Source organism: Drosophila biarmipes, unplaced genomic scaffold, assembly GCF_025231255.1.
Source record: "Drosophila biarmipes strain raj3 unplaced genomic scaffold, RU_DBia_V1.1 ptg000017l, whole genome shotgun sequence".
Taxonomy (NCBI): Eukaryota; Metazoa; Arthropoda; class Insecta; order Diptera; family Drosophilidae; genus Drosophila; species Drosophila biarmipes.
The window spans coordinates 1,660,124-1,686,362 of record NW_026114535.1 but is presented as its reverse complement, the minus strand read 5'-3'; the positions used below and the strand labels follow the sequence as shown (position 1 = coordinate 1,686,362).

General features: G+C 32.0%; 1 protein-coding gene across 45 annotated transcripts in view; it reads left to right on the top strand.

Moving 5' to 3' along the window:
• LOC108021871 (protein argonaute-3) overlaps positions 1-26,239 on the top strand; it is a 448,633-nt gene that overhangs the window by 139,383 nt on the left and 283,011 nt on the right. For 5 of the 45 annotated variants that reach the window (XM_050890212.1, XM_050890210.1, XM_050890163.1 and 2 more), the window contains exon 1: positions 62-143. The exons of 35 other annotated variants lie outside the window; for them this stretch is intronic. The gene's annotated coding sequence lies outside the window, so the exon portion shown is untranslated. Of the gene's footprint in view, positions 1-61; positions 144-2,795; positions 2,868-4,570; positions 4,589-5,624; positions 5,688-10,286; positions 10,395-18,242; positions 18,277-26,239 lie in introns of those variants that run through there. 5 more of the 45 variants (XM_050890197.1, XM_050890200.1, XM_050890195.1 and 2 more) reach the window with 5 other exon arrangements.

The window sequence follows — 26,239 nt, the reverse complement described above, 5'->3', positions numbered from 1 at the left end:
GTATTTTAAGGACAAATGCTAGCCGATAGCACTTAATTTTAAGATTTTGCAAATGACGTTTCACAAGGTTTAAATTGTGTCACGCTTTGTTTTCTATAATCCAAATCAATAAAGATAGCTTATAATTCCGAAAAATAATTTTCGTAAGTTTTTGCTTTAACAGTATTCTCCAGAAATAAAAATATACATATGCAATGAGTGTATGCCTTATCTACTATAAGATACAATTTTCACAAAAACGTACATTAAGTTCTAGTTCTAAGTTCACATTTTTACGTTCCCTGCGTTTTGTCTTTAACATGATATACATATGTATACTCAATAAACATAACTTAGTAGTCTAATTTAAGACACTTAAATGAGTATTATTTAATTTAATTTTTATCACGGTATTCTGGATGATGGTCAATAATGAATACAATTTTTATTTTCAACGTCCAGACGGATGGAAAAATTATTTTCAAATCGATCCGTTTATCAAAAAAATTATTAGCAATTAATTTGTAACTAAGCAAAAATGTATAATAATAACAAGTGTAGTGCTAACAATCGAGATGCAACCTTTACAAAAGTCTGAAATCTATTATTAAGTGACAACGAGTAGAATTGGAAACTATATCGTATAGGAGGATTCAAAAAAAACCTTGATGTTTTCTGACATATTAAATGATTAAAATGGCTTTGAATTTTTTTAATGAAATCACCCGTTCAGTCCGAATCCTGATAGCCAGCGGATTATTATATTTTTTTTTTACAACCCTTTTTTTTATCGTGCTCTAACTTCTAGTGTTTATTTTGTTTTACTCAAAATTAATTAACTAATGTACATAAACATTACCTAAATATATGGAATTTCAAATTGTATCTTTTAACCGTTAGTTGAAAAAATGTTTTAAATACATTTAGACAAACGGTTTTAACACGGGATGACCACCTTAAGTGCAAATAGAACTTGGCGGTCAGCCATGGTCTCTTGTAATTGAATTTTTTTTTAGTTGCCAGTTGTGCTAAACTAATTACATATTAATGAGTTCCTATAAAATTTTTAAATTAATAAATTTGTAATATAGGTACAAATTAACAAATAAATAAACAACTGAAAAACATGACGGGTTTTTTGCAACGAGCCACAAATAAAATTTGGCATGAATTAAAAAAAATGGCGGCATTTTTATCGTTTTTTTTTTTTTGTTTTTATTAATTTTATGTTAAATTTTACTTTCTTCAGCAAGTTTCATTTTCCCGGTGAATCTAGTATTCCTTCATGGGTTTGAATGTTCAAAACTTGTAAACCTACCATATCTTGGACGCTGATGTACTATGGTCAGTACAATCAAATGGTCTTTACGACCCCAAGCAATGCTTTTTAATTAAAAAAAAGTAACACCATGTGAAATTTTTAAGGATTGTTGCTGACTTCAGATATATTAAAAAAAATGACTTTTCATTTTTTAGACTATTTTTTTTACTTCTATATATAGAGTAGTCCAATTTTTATTAAATTGAATTCGAAATTCCTAAAACTTCAAAAAATGTTATTTCCAAGCTTAGAAGGTTATATGTGAAAGACCACAAGAGATATAATTTTTTTATATTTTCCGACTAATTTTGCGATTATTTCTATGGCAGCTATATGATACAGACGTCAGACTTTTATCAAAATTAATTCGAAATTCAAAACTAATTAAAAAATGTTATTTCCAAGCGTAGGATGTTATATGTTAAGAAACACCAAATGTATAATTTTTTTTATATTTGATGACTAATTTTGAGAACGTTTCTATGGCAGCTATATGATATGGTCGTCCGATTTTGGTAAAATTTAATTCGAAATTTAAAACCAATTAAAAAATGTTATTTCCAAGCGTTGGAGGTTATATGCTGAAAAGCACCGAAGATATACTTTTTTGTATATTATTTTACCACTAACTTTCGATCGTTCCTATGGCAGCTATATGATATAGTCGTCGGATTTTGATAAAATTTAATTCAAAATTCAAAACTAATTAAAAATTTTACTTTTAAGCTTAGAAGGTTATATGTAACAACACCAAAGATATAATTTTTTTTTAAATTGTTTTCCCTATAGTTCCTATAGGATATAGTTGTCTGATCCGGCTGGTTCCGACTTATATATTACCTGCAATAGAAAAAAGACTTTTGGGAATGTTTCAGCCCGGTAGCTTTAAAACTGAGAGACTAGTTTGCGTAGAAGCGGACGGACAGACGGACGGACAGACGGACATGGCTAGATCGACTCGTCTTGTGACGCTGATCAAGATATATATATATACTTTAGGGGGTCGGAAACGTCTCCTTCACTGCGTTGCAAACTTCTGACTGAAATTATAGCCTCTGAAAATATTTAAATTTTCAAGTCGAGGAAAAAAATTCAAAAAGTAGATTTTCACACAAATTCGGAATTTTTAATAAGTACTGAATGGGTTAAGAAAAGTAGTGCATCATTCAAACTGAATTTAAATGACCTTTCCGTTGATGCCAAAAGTCAAACGAAGCAAGTTCAAGTTAGGAGTATACTTAACTTTTCTTTTGTCAAAAAAAAACTTTTGTCAAAACTTATGCCGACTAGTGTAATACTTTAAAATATAAGTTTTAATTTATTTATTTCGGCATACGCGCCATTAAAATAATAATTAAAATGTTTATGCCTAATAAACCTGGTGATGCGCACTACCATTCTAAAGTTCTGCCAAAAATAGCAATACTCTACGCGGATATACTAAATTTACCAGAATTTTTTCTTTAGGTCTATTAGAAGTTTTCTTTTACAGCATTCCAGATCATCGGGCCATCCTAAGTTCTGCCTGTGGCTAGGACAATAGACTTCACAACAGCGACGATTTTTGGTTTATATTTTTTATTATTTTTATATTTATATTATTTTTGATAATTAAAGTATAAACAAAATGATTTTTAAAAAATTCTTGTTGCAGTTACTAATTTTTTTGTTGTAAGAAACTTTTTCAAAAACTTCATTTAATTTTCAAGACGAAGAAAAAAGTTATAGAAGTAGATTTTCACAAAAATTAGTCATTTTCAATAATTCTAAACAGGTTAAAAAAGTATTGTATCATTGAAACGGCATTTAAATTAGCTTTTCATTGATGCCTGATCTTATAATACGTAAGTTTCGACCAGGGTATAAAAGTCGGAACCAGACGGATCTTATAGCTTCCAAAGGAATATACGGAAAACACGAAAGGAAGTTAACTTCGGCAAGCCGAAGTTTGTATACCCTTGCAGTTATAAAAAATAATCAATAATTTTATCAAATTGAGTTCGAAATTCTTAAAAATATAAAAATGTATATTCCCAATATTATAAGATAAAATGTCAAAAAGACCGAAAGTGGTAATTTGTTTCACATTATTTCCCACCAATTAAAGCCCGAAAGCTAAATTTGTTTCATATTATTTTCCCACCAATTTTCCGATCGTTCCTTTGACAGCTATATGATATAGTCTTCCGATTTTGATAAAATTGAATTCGAAATTCAGAACTAATATCAAAATGTTATTTCCAAGTTTAGAAAGTTGTATGTTAAAATACACCAACGATATAATTTTTTTCGACTTATATACTACTTGCAAAAAAAAGAATACTTTTGGGAAAGTTTCAGCCCGGTAGCTTTAAAACTGAGAGACTAGTTTGCGTAGAAACAGACGGATAGACGGACATGGCTAGATCGACTCGTCTAGTGACGCTGATCAAGAATATATATACCTTATGGGGTCGGAAACGTCTCCTGCAAACTTCTGTAAGTAAAATGTAAACAAATAAGTTTTTATTTAAATTCAATATTTTCAAAAGTGAAAACTCGTTGGAAAAATGCAATATTTTCAAACTGATTTCACTTGGAACTTGCCAGGTGACAGTTTATACAAAAATGAGTTAAAGAAACAAAGTGACTTCAAAAAGTTTCATTTGAATTTTAACTTGTGAAAAAGCGGACAATTTCACTCGTGCAAGGTGCCATTCACTTCGCATTCACAAAGTGATTCACAATTGAAACTTTTTTCGGAACTAAGGGGATGATACATGGATTCAGGGTGAAGATTTTTCGACTAGCGGAACTTTTAGCCGATCTTAGGCTGAAGAATAGTACTAGTAAAATCGATAACACTTTTGTCTGGTTTGATTTTCATCGCCTCACACAGATGAGATAAAAAAATACAAGATTTGGCGAGTGATAGTTTAACAAATTAAATTTTTGGCTGTGTACTTTTAGAAGCGGTGTAGAAACCAAAATATAGAAAAGAAAGAGAAAACACAAAAGCCACGCCAAAGACGCCATCAGGAAGTCACATATAGCAATACTGCAACACTGCAAATCCACAGGCAGTGCTGGATTCCAATCCAGCCTTCCATTTTTAAACTTTGGTTTCGACGCGGGCTTCTGCACGGACACAGCCAATGATTTACTTTTTTTTTCCTTCAGCCACGGCCAACGGGGCTTACTGAAATTCCTTCGATAAGACTGGTATTTTTTCTGGTATTTTCTTAACGAAAGGCGTTAGCCGCATACTTACCTCGCTCACTCCTATAAGTGTTCGCGGTTTCCGTCGCTGTGAGTACTAGGCTCTTTAGGAAAAACTGTTTTCTTACACAAATAGTATAATTAATGTTGTATTTGCACTTTGGTTGATTTCGTAAGTTACAAATAAAAAAACATAAGTCTGATATTGGCGATTTTTTGTCCAAAAAAATATTTTTTATCTGACAATAAAACTAACGGTAATTTCATTTTTGGTCTCTTTAATTCGTGCGCGCTACGGTTACCGAGAGAAATGACAAAAAACCTGTGCACGTTCCACAAAAATATTAATTTTTACTCTTAAATCGCGTCTAATTGTCGTTAAATAAAATGAATATTAAAAATAAAGGTATAAACCTTAAACTGAGTAATTGTTATGTCATTTTGTGTTGTGTTATTGTTTTAATGTTAGTGTTTCTTCAGTGAACCTTTTAATTGTTGTATTTTTGTACATAGATAGATTTTAGATAAAAAAAAGTTGCCAATTTCGTCTCACCCTTTGATGAAACTTATTTTTTAGTACTAGATAATGTTTTTTTATTCTACGTTTTAAAGTTCGAGCTCCAACTTTTTGCCACTTTCTGCCTTGTACGCTCTTTTGTGTTTTGTTGTTTTCGTCATATTCGATTGTGCTTTGAAATCTCAGTTGGTCAGAAATCGTAGCTTTTCCGATGTTTTAAAAGGCAAACATTGACGTTAAACCGAAAAATGTTCAATTTTGAATTTAAAATTGATTTTTTAAATAAAATAAATTCTTAGATTTTACTTAAGCTAAAAGTATGCAATTTAAGTGTTAAAAAGTCATTTTCTAGTATATTGCTTCCTTGACGAATGGTTTTTTTCTTGTTTTTATTATTTCATTTATCTTATTGGGTCCATAATAGCAGTACAACAATTTTTTACTGAATATCTTCCATCTGGAAGTATTTTTGGGCGCCTCTGCTATACTGGATCAACCAGTGTGTGATATGGTGAACGTGCCCTAATTGGTATTTTAAGGACAAATGCTAGCCGATAGCACTTAATTTTAAGATTTTGCAAATGACGTTTCACAAGGTTTAAATTGTGCCACGCTTTGTTTTCTATAATCCAAATCAATAAAGATAGCTTATAATTCCGAAAAATAATTTTCGTAAGTTTTTTCTTTAACAGTATTCTCCAGAAATAAAAATATACATATGCAATGAGTGTATGCCTTATCTACTATAAGATACAATTTTCACAAAAACGTACATTAAGTTCTAGTTCTAAGTTCACATTTTTACGTTCCCTGCGTTTTGTCTTTAACATGATATACATATGTATGCTCAATAAACATAACTAAGTAGTCTAATTTAAGACACTTAAATGAGTATTATTTAATTTAATTTTTATCACGGTATTCTGGATGATGGTCAATAATGAATACAATTTTTATTTTCAACGTCCAGACGGATGGAAAAATTGTTTTCAAATCGATCCGTTTATCAAAAAAATTATTAGCAATTAATTTGTAACTAAGCAAAAATGTATAATAATAACAAGTGTAGTGCTAACTATCGAGATGCAACCTTTACAAAAGTCTGAAATCTATTATTAAGTGACAACGAATAGAATCGGACAACTATATCGTATAGGAGGAATCAAAAAAAACCTTGATGTTTTCTAACATATTAAATGATTAAAATGGCTTTGAATTTTTTTTAATGAAATCACCCGTTCAGTCCGAATCCTGATAGCCAGCGGATTATTATATTTTTTTTTTACAACCCTTTTTTTTATCGTGCTCTAACTTCTAGTGTTTATTTTGTTTTACTCAAAATTAATTAACTAATGTACATAAACATTACCTAAATATATGGAATTTCAAATTGTATCTTTTAACCGTTAGTTGAAAAAATGTTTTAAATACATTTAGACAAACGGTTTTAACACGGGATGACCACCTTAAGTGCAAATAGAACTTGGCGGTCAGCCATGGTCTCTTGTAATTGAATTTTTTTTTAGTTGCCAGTTGTGCTAAACTAATTACATATTAATGAATTCCTATAAAATTTTTAAATTAATAAATTTGTAATATAGGTACAAATTAACAAATAAATAAACAACTGAAAAACATGACGGGTTTTTTGCAACGAGCCACAAATAAAATTTGGCATGAATTAAAAAAAAATGCGGCATTTTTATCGTTTTTTTTTTTTGTTTTTATTAATTTTATGTTAAATTTTACTTTCTTCAGCAAGTTTCATTTTCCCGGTGAATCTAGTATTCCTTCATGGGTTTGAATGTTCGAAACTTGTAAACCTACCATATCTTGGACGATGATGTACTATGGTCAGTACAAACAAATGGTCTTTACGACACCAAGCAATGCTTTTTAATTAATTTTAGTAACACCATGTGAAATTTTTAAGGATTGTTGCTGACTTCAGATATATTTAAAATAATGACTTTATTCTTTATTTAGTTTATTTTTTTTACTTTTATATGTTAGAGTAGTCCAATTTTTATTAAATTGAATTCAAAAGAGAACGTTTCTATGGCAGCTATATGATATGGTCGTCCGATTTTAAAACCAATTAATAAATGTTATTTTCGAAAAATGTTTTTTGCAGATACTATTATTTTTGTTTTAACAAACGTTTTACATCAAAATATTTAAATTTTCAAGTCGAGGAAAAAATTCAAAAAGTAGATTTTCACACAAATTCGAAATTTTTAATAAGTACTGAATGGGTTAAAAAAAGTAGTGCATCATTCAAACGGAATTTAAATGACCTTTCCGTTGACGCCAAAAGTCAAACGAAGCAAGTTCAAGTTAGGAGTATACTTAACTTTTCTTTTGCCAAAAAAAAACTTTTGTCAAAACTTATGCCGACTAGTGTAATACTTTAAAATATAAGTTTTAGTTTATTTATTTCGGCATACGCGCCATTAAAATAATAATTAAAATGTTTATGCCTAATAAACCTGGTGATGCGCACTACCATTCTAAAGTTCTGCCAAAAATAGCAATACTCTACGCGGATATACTAAATTTACCAGAATTTTTTCTTTAGGTCTATTAGAAGTTTTCTTTTACAGCTTTCCAGATCATCGGGCCATCCTGAGTTCTGCCTGTGGCTAGGACAATAGACTTCACAACAGCGACGATTTTTGGTTTATATTTTTTATAATAAAAATTATAAATTATAAAGTTATAGAAGTAGATTTTCACAAAAATTAGTCATTTTCAATAATTCTAAACAGGTTAAAAAAAGTATTGTATCATTGAAACGGCATTTAAATTAGCTTTTCATTGATGCCTGATCTTATAATACGTAAGTTTCGACCAGGGTATAAAAGTCGGAACCAGACGGATCTTATAGCTTCCAAAGGAATATACGGAAAACACGAAAGGAAGTTAACTTCGGCAAGCCGAAGTTTGTATACCCTTGCAGTTATAAAAAATAATCAATAATTTTATCAAATTCAGTTCGAAATTCTTAAAAATATAAAAATGTATATTCCCAATATTATAAGATAAAATGTCAAAAAGACCGAAAGCTGTAATTTGTTTCACATTATTTCCCACCAATTTAAGCCCCAAAGCTAAATTTGTTTCATATTATTTTCCCACCAATTTTCCGATCGTTCCTTTGACAGCTATATGATATAGTCTTCCGATTTTGATAAAATTGAATTCGAAATTTAGAACTAATATCAAAATGTTATTTCCAAGTTTAGAAAGTTGTATGTTAAAATACACCAACGATATAATTTTTTTCGACTTATATACTACTTGCAAAAAAAAGAATACTTTTGGGAAAGTTTCAGCCCGGTAGCTTTAAAACTGAGAGACTAGTTTGCGTAGAAACAGACGGATAGACGGACATGGCTAGATCGACTCGTCTAGTGACGCTGATCAAGAATATATATACCTTATGGGGTCGGAAACGTCTCCTGCAAACTTCTGTAAGTAAAATGTAAACAAATAAGTTTTTATTTAAATTCAATATTTTCAAAAGTGAAAACTCGTTGGAAAAATGCAATATTTTCAAACTGATTTCACTTGGAACTTGCCAGGTGACAGTTTATACAAAAATGAGTTAAAGAAACAAAGTGACTTCAAAAAGTTTCATTTGAATTTTAACTTGTGAAAAAGCGGACAATTTCACTCGTGCAAGGTGCCATTCACTTCGCATTCACAAAGTGATTCACAATTGAAACTTTTTTCGGAACTAAGGGGATGATACATGGATTCAGGGTGAAGATTTTTCGACTAGCGGAACTTTTAGCCGATCTTAGGCTGAAGAATAGTACTAGTAAAATCGATAACGCTTTTGTCTGGTTTGATTTTCAACGCCTCACTCAGATGAGATAAAAAAATACAAGATTTGGCGAGTGATAGTTTAACAAATTAAATTTTTGGCTGTGTACTTTTAGAAGCGGTGTAGAAACCAAAATATAGAAAAGAAAGAAAAAACACAAAAGCCACGCCAAAGACGCCATCAGGAAGTCACATATAGCAATACTGCAACACTGCAAATCCACAGGCAGTGCTGGAATCCAATCCAGCCTTCCATTTTTAAACTTTGGTTTCGACGCGGGCTTCTACATGGACACAGCCAATGATTTACTTTTTTTTCCTTCAGCCACGGCCAACGGTGCTTACTGAAATTCCTTCGATAAGACTGCTATTTTTTCTGGTATTTTCTTAACGAAAGGCGTTAGCCGCATACTTACCTCGCTCACTCCTATAAGTGTTCGCGGTTTCCGTCGCTGTGAGTACTAGGCTCTTTAGGAAAAACTGTTTTCTTACACCAATAGTATACATTAATGTTGTATATGCACATTGGTTGATTTCGTAAGTTAAAAATAAAAAAACATAAGTCTGATATTGGCGATTTTTTGTCCTAAAAATATTTTTTATCAGACAATAAAACAACGGTAATTTCATTTTTGGTCTCTTTAATTCGTGCGCGCTACGGTTACCGAGAGAAATGACAAAAAAACCTGTGCACGTTCCACAAAAATATTAATTTTTACTCTTAAATCGCGTCTAATTGTCGTTTAATAAAATGAATATTAAAAATAAAGGTATAAACCTTAAACTGAGTAATTGTTATGTCATTTTGTGTTGTGTTATTGTTTTAATGTTAGTGTTTCTTCAGTGAACCTTTTAATTGTTGTATTTTTGTACATAGATAGATTTTAGATAAAAAAAGTTGCCAATTTCGTCTCACCCTTTGATGAAACTTATTTTTTAGTACTAGATAATATTTTTTTATTCTACGTTTTAAAGTTCGAGCTCCAACTTTTTGCCACTTTCTGCCTTGTACGCTCTTTTGTGTTTTGTTGTTTTCGTCATATTCGATTGTGCTTTGAAATCTCAGTTGGTCAGAAATCGTAGCTTTTCCGATGTTTTAAAAGGCAAACATCGACGTTAAACCGAAAAATGTTCAATTGTGAATTTAAAATTGATTTTTTAAATAAAATAAATTCTGAGATTTTACTTAAGCTAAAAGTATGCAATTGAATTTAAGTGTTAAAATGTCATTTTAAAGTCATTCCTTAGCGTATGTTTTTTTTCTTGGTTTTATTATTTCATTTATCTTATTGGGTCCATAATAGCAGTACGACAATTTTTTACTGAATATCTTCCATCTGGAAGTATTTTTGAGCGCCTCTGCTATACTGGATCAACCAGTGTGTGATATGGTGAACGTGCCCTAATTGGTATTTTAAAGACAAATGCTAACCGATAGCACTTAATTTGAAGTTTTTGCAAATGTCTTTCACAAGGTTTAAATTGTGTCACGCTTTGTTTTCTATAATCCAAATCAATAAAGATAGCTTATAATTCCGAAAAATAATTTTCGTAAGTTTTTGCTTTAACAGTATTCTCCAGAAATAAAAATATACATATGCAATGTGTGTATGCCTTATCTACTATAGATACAATTTTCACAAAAACGTACATTAAGTTCTAGTTCTAAGTTCACATTTTTACGTTCCCTGCGTTTTGTCTTTAACATGATATACATATGTATGCTCAATAAACATAACTTGGTAGTCTAATTTAAGACACTTAAATGAGTATTATTTAATTTAATTTTTATCACGGTATTCTGGATGATGGTCAATAATGAATACAATTTTTATTCAAATCGATCCGTTCATCAAAAAAATTATTAGCAATTAATTTGTAACTAAGCAAAAATGTATAATAATAACAAGTGTAGTGCTAACTATCGAGATGCAACCTTTACAAAAGTCTGAAATCTATTATTAAGTGACAACGAGTAGAATCGGACAACTATATCGTTTAGGAGGAATCAAAAAAAACCTTGATGTTTTCTAACATATTAAATGATTAAAATTCCTTCGAATTTTTTTTTATGAAATCACTCGTTTAGTCCGAATCCTGATAGCCAGCGGATTATTTTTTTTTTTTTACAACCCTTACTTTATCGTGCTCTAACTTCTAGTGTTTATTTTGTTTTACTCAAAATTAATTAACTAATGTACATAAACATTACCTAAATATATGGAATTTCAAATTGTATCTTTTAACCGTTAGTTGAAAAAATGTTTTAAATACATTGAGACAAACGGTTTTAACACGGGATGACCACCTTAAGTGAAAATAGAACTTTGCTAAACTAATTACATATTAATGAGTTCCTATACAATTTTTAAATTAACAAATTTGTAATATAGGTACAACTTAAAAAATAAATAAACAACTGAAAAACATGACGCGTTTTTTGCAACGAGCCACAAATAAAATTTGGCAGGAATTAAACAAAATTGCGGCAATTTTTATCGTTTTTTTTTGTTTTTATTAATTTTATGTTAAATTTTACTTTCTTCAGAAAGTTACATTTTCCCGATGAATCTAGTATTCCTTCATCGGTTTGAATGTTCAAATCTTGTAAACCTACCATATCTTGGACGATGATGTACTATGGTCAGTACAATCAAATGGTCTTTACGACCCCAAGCAATGCTTTTTAATTAACTTTAGTAACACCATGTGAAATTTTTAAGGATTGTTGCTGACTTCAGATATTTAAAAAAAAATGACTTTATTCATTTTTTAGACTATTTTTTTTACTTCTAAATGTTAGAGTAGTCCAATTTTTATTAAATTGAATTCGAAATTCCTAAAACTTAAAAAAATGTTATTTCCAAGCTTAGAAGGTTATATGTGAAAGAACACAAGAGATATAATTTTTTTATATTTTCCAACTAATTTTGCGATTATTTCTATGGCAGCTATATGATACAGACGTCAGACTTTTATCAAAATTAATTCGAAATTCAAAACTAATTAAAAAATGTTATTTCCAAGCGTAGGATGTTATATGTTAAGAAACACCAAATGTATAATTTTTTTTATATTTGATGACTAATTTTGAGAACGTTTCTATGGCAGCTATATGATATGGTCGTCCGATTTTGATAAAATTTAATTCGAAATTTAAAACCAATTAAAAAATGTTATTTCCAAGCGTTGGAGGTTATATGCTGAAAAGCACCGAAGATATACTTTTTTGTATATTATTTTACCACTAACTTTCGATCGTTCCTATGGCAGCTATATGATATAGTCGTCGGATTTTGATAAAATTTAATTCAAAATTCAAAACTAATTAAAAATTTTACTTTTAAGCTTAGAAGGTTATATGTAAAACAACACCAAAGATATAATTTTTTTTTTAAATTGTTTTCCCTATAGTTCCTATAGGATATAGTTGTCTGATCCGGCTGGTTCCGACTTATATATTACCTGCAATATAAAAAAGACTTTTGGGAATGTTTCAGCCCGGTAGCTTTAAAACTGAGAGACTAGTTTGCGTAGAAGCGGACGGACAGACGGACATGGCTAGATCGACTCGTCTTGTGACGCTGATCAAGATATATATATATACTTTAGGGGGTTGGAAACGTCTCCTTCACTGCGTTGCAAACTTCTGACTGAAATTATAGCCTCTGAAAATAATTAAATTTTCAAGTCGAGGAAAAAAATTCAAAAAGTAGATTTTCACACAAATTCGGAATTTTTAATAAGTACTGAATGGGTTAAGAAAAGTAGTGCATCATTCAAACGGAATTTAAATGACCTTTCCGTTGACGCCAAAAGTCAAACGAAGCAAGTTCAAGTTAGGAGTATACTTAACTTTTCTTTTGCCAAAAAAAAACTTTTGTCAAAACTTATGCCGACTAGTGTAATACTTTAAAATATAAGTTTTAGTTTATTTATTTCGGCATGTATAAACTACGCGCCATTAAAATAATAATTAAAAATGTTTATGCCTAATAAACCTGGTGATGCGCACTACCATTCTAAAGTTCTGCCAAAAATAGCAATACTCCACGCGAATATACTAAATTTACCAGAATTTTTTCTTTAGGTCTATTAGAAGTTTTCTTTTACAGCATTCCAGATCATCGGGCCATCCTGAGTTCTGCCTGTGGCTAGGACAATAGAGTTCACAACAGCGACGTTTTTTGGTTTATATTTTTTATTATTTTTATATTTATATTATTTTTGATCATAAAGTATAAACAAAATGATTTTTAAAAAATTCTTGTTGCAGTTACTAATTTTTTTGTTGTAAAAAACTTTTTGCATTCAAAAACTTTATTTAATTTTCAAGACGAAGAAAAAAGTTAGAAGTAGATTTTCACAAAAATTAGTCATTTGCAATAATTCTAAATAGGTTAAAAAAAGATTGTATAAAAGTCGGAACCAGACGGATCTTATAGCTTCCAAAGGAATATACGGAAACAATAAAGGAAGTTAACTTCGGCAAGCCGAAGTTTGTATACCCTTGCAGTTATAAAATATAATCAATAATTTTATCAAATTGAATTCGAAATTCTTAAAAATATAAAAATTTATATTCCCAATATTATAAGATAAAATGTCAAAAAGACCGAAAGCTATAATTTGTTTCACATTATTTCCCACCAATTATCCGATCGTTCCTATGGCAGCTATATGATATAGTCGTTCGATTTCAATAAAATTTGATTCGAAATTTAGAAATACTTAAAAAATGTTATTTTCAAGCTTATAAGGTTATATGTTTAAAAACACAAAAGATATAATTTTTGTTTCATGTTTTCCGACTAATTTTCCGATCGTTCCTATGGCAGCCATATGGTGTAGTCGTCCGATTTTAATAAAATTTAATTCGAAATTCAAAACCAAATAAAAATGGAGGTTATAAGTTAATAAACACCGAAGATATAATTTTTCAAAATTATTTTACCACTAATTTTCCGATTATTCCTATGGGAGCTATATGATATAGTCGTCCGAATTTGATAAAATTTAATTCGAAACTCAGAACTAATTTAAAAATGTTATATCCAAGCTTAGAGAGGTATATGTTAAAAAACACGAAAGATATAATTTTTTTTTTTAATTTTTTCCCCGATAGTCCCTATGGGAGCTATAAGATATAGTTTTCCGATCCGGCTGGTTCGGACTTATATACTACCTGCAATAGAAAGAAGACTTTTTGGAAAGTTTCAGCCGGATAGCTTTAAAACTGAGAGACTAGCTTACGTAGAAGCGGACGGACAGACGGACATGGCTAAATCGACTCGTATTGTGACGCTGATCAAGAATATATATACTTTAGGGGGTCGGAAACGTCTCCTTCACTGCGTTTCAAACTTCTGACTGAAATCTGAGTTCTGAGTTTCGAATTTAATTTCATCGAAATCGGAGCATTATATCATAGTCATCGGAACGTTCGAAAAATTGGTAGATTCGTCAGAAAGTATGTAACAGATAAAACGAAGCGTTCCCGAACCCATAAAGTATACGAGGTGACTTTGTATTTTCAAGAAAAACAATTAATTTATTTTTCAATATTAATGTTGTCCCCTTCAAAGTAATCTCCCTCAGATACAATACACTTATGCCAACGGTTTTTCCAATCCTCAAAGCACTTCCTATAAGCACTTTTCGGTATAGCCTTGAGCTCTCCCAGCGATGCAGTCTTTATCTCTTCAATCGTTCCAAATCTCCGTCCTTTCATAGGTCTCTTTAGTTTTGGGAACAAGAAAAAGTCACATGGGGCCAAATCCGGTGAATATGGTGGCTGAGGCATTATTGTGGTGTTGTTTTTGGCCAAAAAATCTCACACAAGCAAAGATGAGTGAGCAGGGTCATTATCGTGATGCAAAAGCCATTAATTGTTTTTCCACAATTCTGGACGTTTCTTTCGTATTGCTTATCGCAAACGGCGCATAACTTCCAGATAATACAGTTTATTGACCGTACGACCATATGGTAAGAACTCCTGATGCACCACGCCATGGTAATCGAAGAAGACAGTGATCAAAACTTTGACATTTGATCGAACTTGGCGTGCTTTTTTCGGTCTTGGCTCACCTGGGCTCTTCCATTGTGACGATTGGGCTTTGGCTTCGATATCATAACCATATACCCATGATTCGTCACCAGCTATGACCCTTTTGAGTAAATCTGTGTCGTCGTTAACGTCATCCAACAGCTCTTGAGCGATGCTCATGCGACGGTTCTTTTGGTCAAAATTTAGCAATTTTGGAACAAACTTCGCTGACACGCGACTTATGCCCAAAACGTTTGAAAAAATTTCATGGCACGAGCCAAGCGATATACCGACATCTTCAGCAACCTCTCTGATAGTGATTCGACGATTTTCCAAAACAATTTTCTTCACTGCTTGAACGTTTTCATCAGTTGTTGACGTGCTTAAGCGTCCAGAGCGAGGCTCGTCATTGGCATCTTCCCGGCCATCTTGGAAGAGTTTGTACCACTTGTAAACATATTTTTTACTCAGAACAGTTTCACTTAATTTTATTTTTTATACAAAATTTGATGCAAATCCTTTGATCCATATTTTTCGATAGCAAAAAATCGCTGAGCACGCAAAACAACTTGTTACCTTTACGCCTCTCACAACTAAACAAAAAAGGGGATTCAATTGAAACTTGGTACAGATGTTAGGGAAGAGTGTACCAACATAACAAAACAAAAAAATCGATAATCGAAAATATGTTGCCCGCGCAATTTGAAAAGTCACCTTACTTTTTGAACACACCTCGTATACATTCTTGATAAGCATGACTAGCCGAGACGATCTAGCCATGTCCGTCCGTCTGTATGAACGGTGATAAACAAAATGTATTTGTCTTATTAATACCTATCATTTCACCTTAAATAAATGTGTCACGCCCACTGTTTTTTTGATCAAATATATTTGTTCTCATCAAAACCTTTCGATTGATTTAAAAAATGTTTGCCACGCCCACTCTAACGAACCCAAACGGCTAAAAAACTTAAAACTGTCTGCCGCCCACATGACATATACCCAAATAGCCGGTAGGTGGTGCGTTACAATATTTTTTTGCTGCTTATATATCTCCATTTTCATTTTGCTCACTCAAGCTTAGTAACGGTTATCTGATATTGGAGGGACTCGACTATAGCGTTCTTCCTTGAATATTTTTAAGAATTTCAAAAATCAAAGAAACGGTCAGAGATATAATTATATAATACTTTTCAACAATCAACTGAAAGGGTATACAAACTTTGTAACGCCCACAAACCGCCTGAAACTATGGCTTCTACTGATATAAAGTTAGGAAAGGCTTAAACAACTTTAATTGATATGTATTTGTCTAGTCAATACCCATTCTTACGTTTATAAGAGAACTGTTCGCTGATAATCCGCACACTATTAAACGGGATTTCAAATTAGAGAAGTTCGATTATTATTTATTTATTGAATTCAAAATTCTTCAAAATATAAAAAATTATATTCCCAATATTATAAGAAAAAATGTCAAAAAGCCCCAAAGCTAAATTTGTTTCATATTATTTTCCCACCAATTTTCCGATCGTTCCAATGACAGCTATATGATATAGTCGTCCGATTTTGATAAAATTTAATTCGAAATTCAGAACTGATTTCAAAATGTTATTTCCAAGCTTAGAGGGTTGTATGTTAAAAAACACCAAAGATATAATTTTTTTCGACTTATATACTACCTGCAATAAAAAGAATACTTTTGGGAAAGGTTCAGCCCGGTAGCTTTAAAACTGAGAGACTAGTTTGCGTAGAAACGGACGGATAGACGGACATGGCTAGATCGACTCGTCTAGTGGCGCTGATCAAGAATATATATACCTTATGGGGTCGGAAACGTCTCTGCAAACTTCTGTAAGTAAAATGTAAATAAATAAGTTATTACTTAAATTCAATATTTTCAAAAGTGATTTTCAACGCCTCACACAGATGAGATAAAAAAATACAAGATTTGGCGAGTGATAGTTTAACAAATTAAATTTTTGGCTGTGTACTTTTAGAAGCGGTGTAGAAACCAAAATATAGAAAAGAAAGAAAATCCAAAAGCCACGCCAAAGACGCCATCAGGAAGTCACATATAGCAATACTGCAACACTGCAAATCCACAGGCAGTGCTGGAATCCAATCCAGCCTTCCATTTTTAAACTTTGGTTTCGACGCGGGCTTCTGCACGGACACAGCCAATGATTTACTTTTTTTTCCTTCAGCCACGGCCAACGGTGCTTACTGAAATTCCTTCGATAAGACTGCTATTTTTTCTAATATTTTCTTAACGAAAGGTGTTAGCCGCATACTTACCTTCCTCACTCCTATAAGTGTTCGCGTTTTCCGTCGTTGTGCGTACTAGGCTCTTTAGGAAAAACTGTTCTCTTACACAAATAGTATACATTAATGTTGTATATGCACATTTGTTGATTTCGTAAGTTACAAATAAAAAAATCAGTCTGATATTGGCGATTTTTTGTCCTAAAAATATTTTTTATCAGACAATAAAACTAACGGTAATTTCATTTTTGGTCTCTTTAATTCGTGCGCGCTACGGGTAATTTTTACTCTTAAATCGCGTCTAATTGTCGTTTAATAAAATGAATATTAAAAATAAAGATATAAACCTAAAACTGAGTAATTGTTATGTCATTTTGTGTTGTGTTATTGTTTTAATGTTAGTATTTCTTCAGTGAACCTTTTAAGTGTTGTATTTTTGTACATAGATAGATTTTAGATAAAGAAAAAGTTGCCAATTTCGTCTCACCCTTTGATGAAACTTATTTGTTAGTACTAGATAATGTTTTTTTATTCTACGTTTTAAAGTTTGAGCACCAACTTTTTGCCACTTTCTGCCTTGTACGCTCTTTTGTGTTTTGTTGTGTTCGTCATATTCGATTGTGCTTTGAAATCTCAGTTGGTCAGAAATCGTAGCTTTTCCGATGTTTTAAAAGGCAAACATCGACGTTAAACCGAAAAATGTTCAATTTTGAATTTAAAATTGATTTTTTAAATAAAATAAATTCTGAGATTTTACTTAAGCTAAAAGTATGCAATTGAATTTAAGTGTTAAAATGTCATTTAAAAGTCATTCCTTGACGTATGGTTTTTTTCTTGTTTTTATTATTTCATTTATCTTATTGGATCCATAATAGCAGTACGACAATTTTTTACTGAATATCTTCCATTTGGAAGTATTTTTGGGCGCCTCTGCTATACTGGATCAACCAGTGTGTGATATGGTGAACGTGCCCTAATTGGTATTTTAAGGACAAATGCTAACCGATAGCACTTAATTTGAAGTTTTTGCAAATGTCTTTCACAAGGTTTAAATAGTGTCACGCTTTGTTTTCTATAATTTAAATCAATAAAGATATCTTATAATTCCGAAAAATAATTTTCGTAAGTTTTTGCTTTAACAGTATTCTCCAGAAATAAAAATATACATATGCAATGTGTGTATGCCTTATCTACTATAGATACAATTTTCACAAAAACGTACATTAAGTTCTAGTTCTAAGTTCACATTTTTACGTTCCCTGCGTTTTGTCTTTAACATGATATACATATGTATGCTCAATAAACATAACTTAGTAGTCTAATTTAAGACACTTAAATGAGTATTATTTAATTTAATTTTTATCACGGTATTCTGGATGATGGTCAATAATGAATACAATTTTTATTCAAATCGATCCGTTCATCAAAAAAATTATTAGCAATTAATTTGTAACTAAGCAAAAATGTATAATAATAACAAGTGTAGTGCTAACTATCGAGATGCAACCTTTACAAAAGTCTGAAATCTATTATTAAGTGACAACGAGTAGAATCGGACAACTATATCGTTTAGGAGGAATCAAAAAAAACCTTGATGTTTTCTAACATATTAAATGATTAAAATTCCTTCGAATTTTTTTTTATGAAATCACTCGTTTAGTCCGAATCCTGATAGCCAGCGGATTATTTTTTTTTTTTTACAACCCTTACTTTATCGTGCTCTAACTTCTAGTGTTTATTTTGTTTTACTCAAAATAAATTAACTAATGTACATAAACATTACCTAAATATATGGAATTTCAAATTGTATCTTTTAACCGTTAGTTGAAAAAATGTTTTAAATACATTTAGACAAACGGTTTTAACACGGGATGGCCACCTTAACTGCAAATAGAACTTGGCGGTCAGCCATGGTCTCTTGTAATTGAATTTTAGAGTTGCCAGTTTTGCAGTTCCTATATAATTTTTAAATTAATAAATTTGTAATATAGGTACAAATATAAAAATAAATAAACAACTGAAAAACATGACGCGTTTTTTGCAACGAGCTACAAATAAAATTTGGCATGTATTAAAAAAAATTGCGGCAATTTTTATCGTTTTTTTTTTGTTTTTATTAATTTTATGTTAAATTTTACTTTCTTCAGCAAGTAACATTTTCCCGATGAATCCTATTCCTTCATCGGTTTGAATGATCAAATCTTGTAAACCTACCATATCTTGGACGATGATGTACTATGGTCAGTACAATCAAATGGTCTTTACGACACCAAGCAATGCTTTTTATGCTTATGCTTAACTTTAGTAACACCATGTGAAATTTTTAAGGATTGTTGCTGACTTCAGATATATTAAAAAAAATGACTATTCTTTTTTTTGACTATTTATTTTACTTCTATATGTTAGAGTAGTCCAATTTTTATTAAATTGATTTCAAAATTCTTAAAACTTCAAAAAATGTTATTTCCAAGCTTAGAAGGTTATATATGAAAAAACACAAAAGATATAATTTTTCATATTTTCCGACTAATTTTGAGATTCTTTCTATGGCAGCTATATGATATAGACGTCAGATTTTTATCAAATTTAATTCGAAATTTAAAACCAATTAAAAAATGTTATTTCCTAGCGTAGGAGGTTATATGCCGAAAAGCACCGAAGATATACTTTTTTGTATATTATTTTACCACTAACTTTCGATCGTTCCTATGGCAGCTATATGATATAGTCGTCCGATTTTGATAAAATTTAATAAAAAATTTAAAACTAATTAAAAAATTTTACTTATAAGCTTAGAAGGTTATATGTAAAACAATACCGAATAGAAAAAGACTTTTGGGAATGTTTCAGCCCGGTAGCATTAAAACTGAGAGACTAGTTTGCGTAGAAACGGACGGACAGACGGACATGACTAGATAGATTTTCACACAAATTCGGAAGTTTTAATAAGTACTGAATGGGTTAAGAAAAGTAGTGCATCATTCAAACGGAATTTAAATGACCTTTCCGTTGATGCCAAAAGTAAAACGAAGCAAGTTCAAGTTAGGAGTATACTTAACTTTTCTTTTGTCAAAAAAAAACTTTTGTCAAAACTTATGCCGACTAGTGTAATACTTTAAAATATAAGTTTTAGTTTATTTATTTCGGCATATATAAACTACGCGCCATTAAAATAATAATTAAAAATGTTAATGCCTAATAAACCTGATGATGCGCACTACCATTCTAAAGTTCTGCCAAAAATAGCAATACTCCACGCGGATATACTAAATTTACCAGAATTTTTTCTTTAGGTCTATTAGAAGTTTTCTTTTACAGCATTCCAGATCCTCGGGCCATCCTGAGTTCTGCCTGTGGCTAAGACAATAGAGTTCACAACAGCGACGTTTTTTTGGTTTATATTTTTTATTATTTTTATATTTATATTATTTTTGATCATAAAAGTATAAACAAAACTATTTTAAAAAAAATTATTGTTGCAGTTACTAATTTTTTTGTTGTAAGAAACTTTTTGCATTCAAAAACTTCATTTAATTTTCAAGACGAAGAAAAAAGTTATAGAAGTAGATTTTCACAAAAATTAATCATTTTCAATAATTCTAAATAGGTTAAAAAAAGTATTGTATCATTGAAACGCCATTTAAATTACCTTTTCATTGATGCCTGATTTTATAATATGTAAGTTTCGACCAGCGTATAAAAGTAGGAACCAGACGGATCTTATAGCTTCCAAAGGAATTTACGGAAACAAGAAAGGAAGTTAACTTCGGCAAGCCGAAGTTTGTATACCCTTGCAGTTATAAAAAATAATCAATAATTTTATCAAATTGAGTTCGAAATTCTTAGAAATATAAAAATGTATATTCCCAATATTATAAGATAAAATGTCAAAAAGACCGAAAGCTATAATTTGTTTCACATTATTTCCCACCAATTATCCGATCGTTCCTATGACAGCCATATGATATAGTCGTTCGATTTCAATAAAATTTGATTCGAAATTTAGAAATACTTAAAAAATGTTATTTTTAAGCTTATAAGGTTATATGTTTAAAAACACAAAAGATATAATTTTTGTTTCATATTTTCCGACTAATTTTCCGATCGTTCCTATGGCAGCCATATGGTGTAGTCGTCCGATTTTAATAAAATTTAATTCGAAATTCAACACCAAATAAAAATGGAGGTTATAAGTTAATAAACACCGAAGATATAATTTTTCAAAATTATTTTACCACTAATTTTCCGATTGTTCCTATGGGAGCTATATGATATAGTCGTCCGATTTTGATAAAATGTAATTCGAAATTCAGATCTAATTTAAAAATGTTATATAATATAATTTTTTTTTTTAATTTTTTCCCCGATAGTCCCTATGGGAGCTATAAGATATAGTTTTCCGATCCGGCTGGTTCGGACTTATATACTACCTGCAATAGAAAGAAGACTTTTTGGAAAGTTTCAGCCGGATAGCTTTAAAACTGAGAGACTAGCTTGCGTAGAAGCGGACGGACAGACGGACGGACAGACGGACATGGCTAAATCGACTCGTATTGTGACGCTGATCAAGAATATATATACTTTAGGGGGTCGGAAACGTCTCCTTCACTGCGTTTCAAACTTCTGACTGAAATCTGAGTTCTGAGTTTCGAATTTAATTTCATCGAAATCGGAGCATTATATCATAGTCATCGGAACGTTCGAAAAATTGGTAGATTCGTCAGAAAGTATGTAACAGATAAAACGAAGCGTTCCCGAACCCATAAAGTATACGAGGTGACTTTGTATTTTCAAGAAAAACAATTAATTTATTTTTCAATATTAATGTTGTCCCCTTCAAAGTAATCTCCCTCAGATACAATACACTTATGCCAACGGTTTTTCCAATCCTCAAAGCACTTCCTATAAGCACTTTTCGGTATAGCCTTGAGCTCTCCCAGCGATGCAGTCTTTATCTCTTCAATCGTTCCAAATCTCCGTCCTTTCATAGGTCTCTTTAGTTTTGGGAACAAGAAAAAGTCACATGGGGCCAAATCCGGTGAATATGGTGGCTGAGGCATTATTGTGGTGTTGTTTTTGGCCAAAAAATCTCACACAAGCAAAGATGAGTGAGCAGGGTCATTATCGTGATGCAAAAGCCATTAATTGTTTTTCCACAATTCTGGACGTTTCTTTCGTATTGCTTATCGCAAACGGCGCATAACTTCCAGATAATACAGTTTATTGACCGTACGACCATATGGTAAGAACTCCTGATGCACCACGCCATGGTAATCGAAGAAGACAGTGATCAAAACTTTGACATTTGATCGAACTTGGCGTGCTTTTTTCGGTCTTGGCTCACCTGGGCTCTTCCATTGTGACGATTGGGCTTTGGCTTCGATATCATAACCATATACCCATGATTCGTCACCAGCTATGACCCTTTTGAGTAAATCTGTGTCGTCGTTAACGTCATCCAACAGCTCTTGAGCGATGCTCATGCGACGGTTCTTTTGGTCAAAATTTAGCAATTTTGGAACAAACTTCGCTGACACGCGACTTATGCCCAAAACGTTTGAAAAAATTTCATGGCACGAGCCAAGCGATATACCGACATCTTCAGCAACCTCTCTGATAGTGATTCGACGATTTTCCAAAACAATTTTCTTCACTGCTTGAACGTTTTCATCAGTTGTTGACGTGCTTAAGCGTCCAGAGCGAGGCTCGTCATTGGCATCTTCCCGGCCATCTTGGAAGAGTTTGTACCACTTGTAAACATATTTTTTACTCAGAACAGTTTCACTTAATTTTATTTTTTATACAAAATTTGATGCAAATCCTTTGATCCATATTTTTCGATAGCAAAAAATCGCTGAGCACGCAAAACAACTTGTTACCTTTACGCCTCTCACAACTAAACAAAAAAGGGGATTCAATTGAAATACTTAAAAAATGTTATTTTTAAGCTTATAAGGTTATATGTTTAAAAACACAAAAGATATAATTTTTGTTTCATATTTTCCGACTAATTTTCCGATCGTTCCTATGGCAGCCATATGGTGTAGTCGTCCGATTTTAATAAAATTTAATTCGAAATTCAACACCAAATAAAAATGGAGGTTATAAGTTAATAAACACCGAAGATATAATTTTTCAAAATTATTTTACCACTAATTTTCCGATTGTTCCTATGGGAGCTATATGATATAGTCGTCCGATTTTGATAAAATGTAATTCGAAATTCAGATCTAATTTAAAAATGTTATATAATATAATTTTTTTTTTTAATTTTTTCCCCGATAGTCCCTATGGGAGCTATAAGATATAGTTTTCCGATCCGGCTGGTTCGGACTTATATACTACCTGCAATAGAAAGAAGACTTTTTGGAAAGTTTCAGCCGGATAGCTTTAAAACTGAGAGACTAGCTTGCGTAGAAGCGGACGGACAGACGGACGGACAGACGGACATGGCTAAATCGACTCGTATTGTGACGCTGATCAAGAATATATATACTTTAGGGGGTCGGAAACGTCTCCTTCACTGCGTTTCAAACTTCTGACTGAAATCTGAGTTCTGAGTTTCGAATTTAATTTCATCGAAATCGGAGCATTATATCATAGTCATCGGAACGTTCGAAAAATTGGTAGATTCGTCAGAAAGTATGTAACAGATAAAACGAAGCGTTCCCGAACCCATAAAGTATACGAGGTGACTTTGTATTTTCAAGAAAAACAATTAATTTATTTTTCAATATTAATGTTGTCCCCTTCAAAGTAATCTCCCTCAGATACAATACACTTATGCCAACGGTTTTTCCAATCCTCAAAGCACTTCCTATAAGCACTTTTCGGTATAGCCTTGAGCTCTCCCAGCGATGCAGTCTTTATCTCTTCAATCGTTCCAAATCTCCGTCCTTTCATAGGTCTCTTTAGTTTTGGGAACAAGAAAAAGTCACATGGGGCCAAATCCGGTGAATATGGTGGCTGAGGCATTATTGTGGTGTTGTTTTTGGCCAAAAAATCTCACACAAGCAAAGATGAGTGAGCAGGGTCATTATCGTGATGCAAAAGCCATGAATTGTTTTTCCACAATTCTGGACGTTTCTTTCGTATTGCTTATCGCAAACGGCGCATAACTTCCAGATAATACAGTTTATTGACCGTACGACCATATGGTAAGAACTCCTGATGCACCACGCCATGGTAATCGAAGAAGACAGTGATCAAAACTTTGACATTTGATCGAACTTGGCGTGCTTTTTTCGGTCTTGGCTCACCTGGGCTCTTCCATTGTGACGATTGGGCTTTGGCTTGGATATCATAACCATATACCCATGATTCGTCACCAGCTATGACCCTTTTGAGTAAATCTGTGTCGTCGTTAACGTCATCCAACAGCTCTTGAGCGATGCTCATGCGACGGTTCTTTTGGTCAAAATTTAGCAATTTTGGAACAAACTTCGCTGACACGCGACTTATGCCCAAAACGTTTGAAAAAATTTCATGGCACGAGCCAAGCGATATACCGACATCTTCAGCAACCTCTCTGATAGTGATTCGACGATTTTCCAAAACAATTTTCTTCACTGCTTGAACGTTTTCATCAGTTGTTGACGTGCTTAAGCGTCCAGAGCGAGGCTCGTCATTGGCATCTTCCCGGCCATCTTGGAAGAGTTTGTACCACTTGTAAACATATTTTTTACTCAGAACAGTTTCACTTAATTTTATTTTTTATACAAAATTTGATGCAAATCCTTTGATCCATATTTTTCGATAGCAAAAAATCGCTGAGCACGCAAAACAACTTGTTACCTTTACGCCTCTCACAACTAAACAAAAAAGGGGATTCAATTGAAACTTGGTACAGATGTTAGGGAAGAGTGTACCAACATAACAAAACAAAAAAATCGATAATCGAAAATATGTTGCCCGCGCAATTTGAAAAGTCACCTTACTTTTTGAACACACCTCGTATACATTCTTGAAAAGCATGACTAGCCGAGACGATCTTGCCATGTCCGTCCGTCTGTATGAACGGTGATAAACAAAATGTATTTGTCTTATTAATACCTATCATTTCACCTTAAATAAATGTGTCACGCCTACTGTTTTTTTGATCAAATATATTTGTTCTCATCAAAACCTTTCGATTGATTTAAAAAATGTTTGCCACGCCCACTCTAACGAACCCAAACGGCTAAAAAACTTAAAACTGTCTGCCGCCCACATGACATATACCGAAATAGCCGGTAGGTGGCGCGTTACAATATTTTTTTGCTGCTTATATATCTCCATTTTCATTTTGCTCACTCAAGCTTAGTAACGGTTATCTGATATTGGAGGGACTCGACTATAGCGTTCTTCCTTGAATATTTTTAAGAATTTCAAAAATCAAAGAAACGGTCAGAGATATAATTATATAATACTTTTCAACAATCAACTGAAAGGGTATACAAACTTTGTAACGCCCACAAACCGCCTGAAACTATGGCTTCTACTGATATAAAGTTAGGAAAGGCTTAAACAACTTTAATTGATATGTATTTGTCTAGTCAATACCCACTCTTACGTTTATAAGAGAACTGTTCGCTGATAATCCGCAAACTATTAAACGGGATTTCAAATTAGAAAAGTTCGATTCTTATTTATTTATTGAATTCAAAATTCTTCAAAATATAAAAAATTATATTCCCAATATTATAAGAAAAAATGTCAAAAAGCCCCAAAGCTAAATTTGTTTCATATTATTTTCCCACCAATTTTCCGATCGTTCCAATGACAGCTATATGATATAGTCGTCCGATTTTGATAAAATTTAATTCGAAATTCAGAACTGATTTCAAATTTTATGTCCAAGCTTAGAAGGTTGTATGTTAAAAAACACCAAAGATATAATTTTTTCGACTTATATACTACCTGCAATAAAAAGAATACTTTTGGGAAAGGTTCAGCCCGGTAGCTTTAAAACTGAGAGACTAGTTTGCGTAGAAACGGACGGATAGACGGACATGGCTAGATCGACTCGTCTAGTGACGCTGATCAAGAATATATATACCTTATGGGGTCGGAAACGTCTCTGCAAACTTCTGTAAGTAAAATGTAA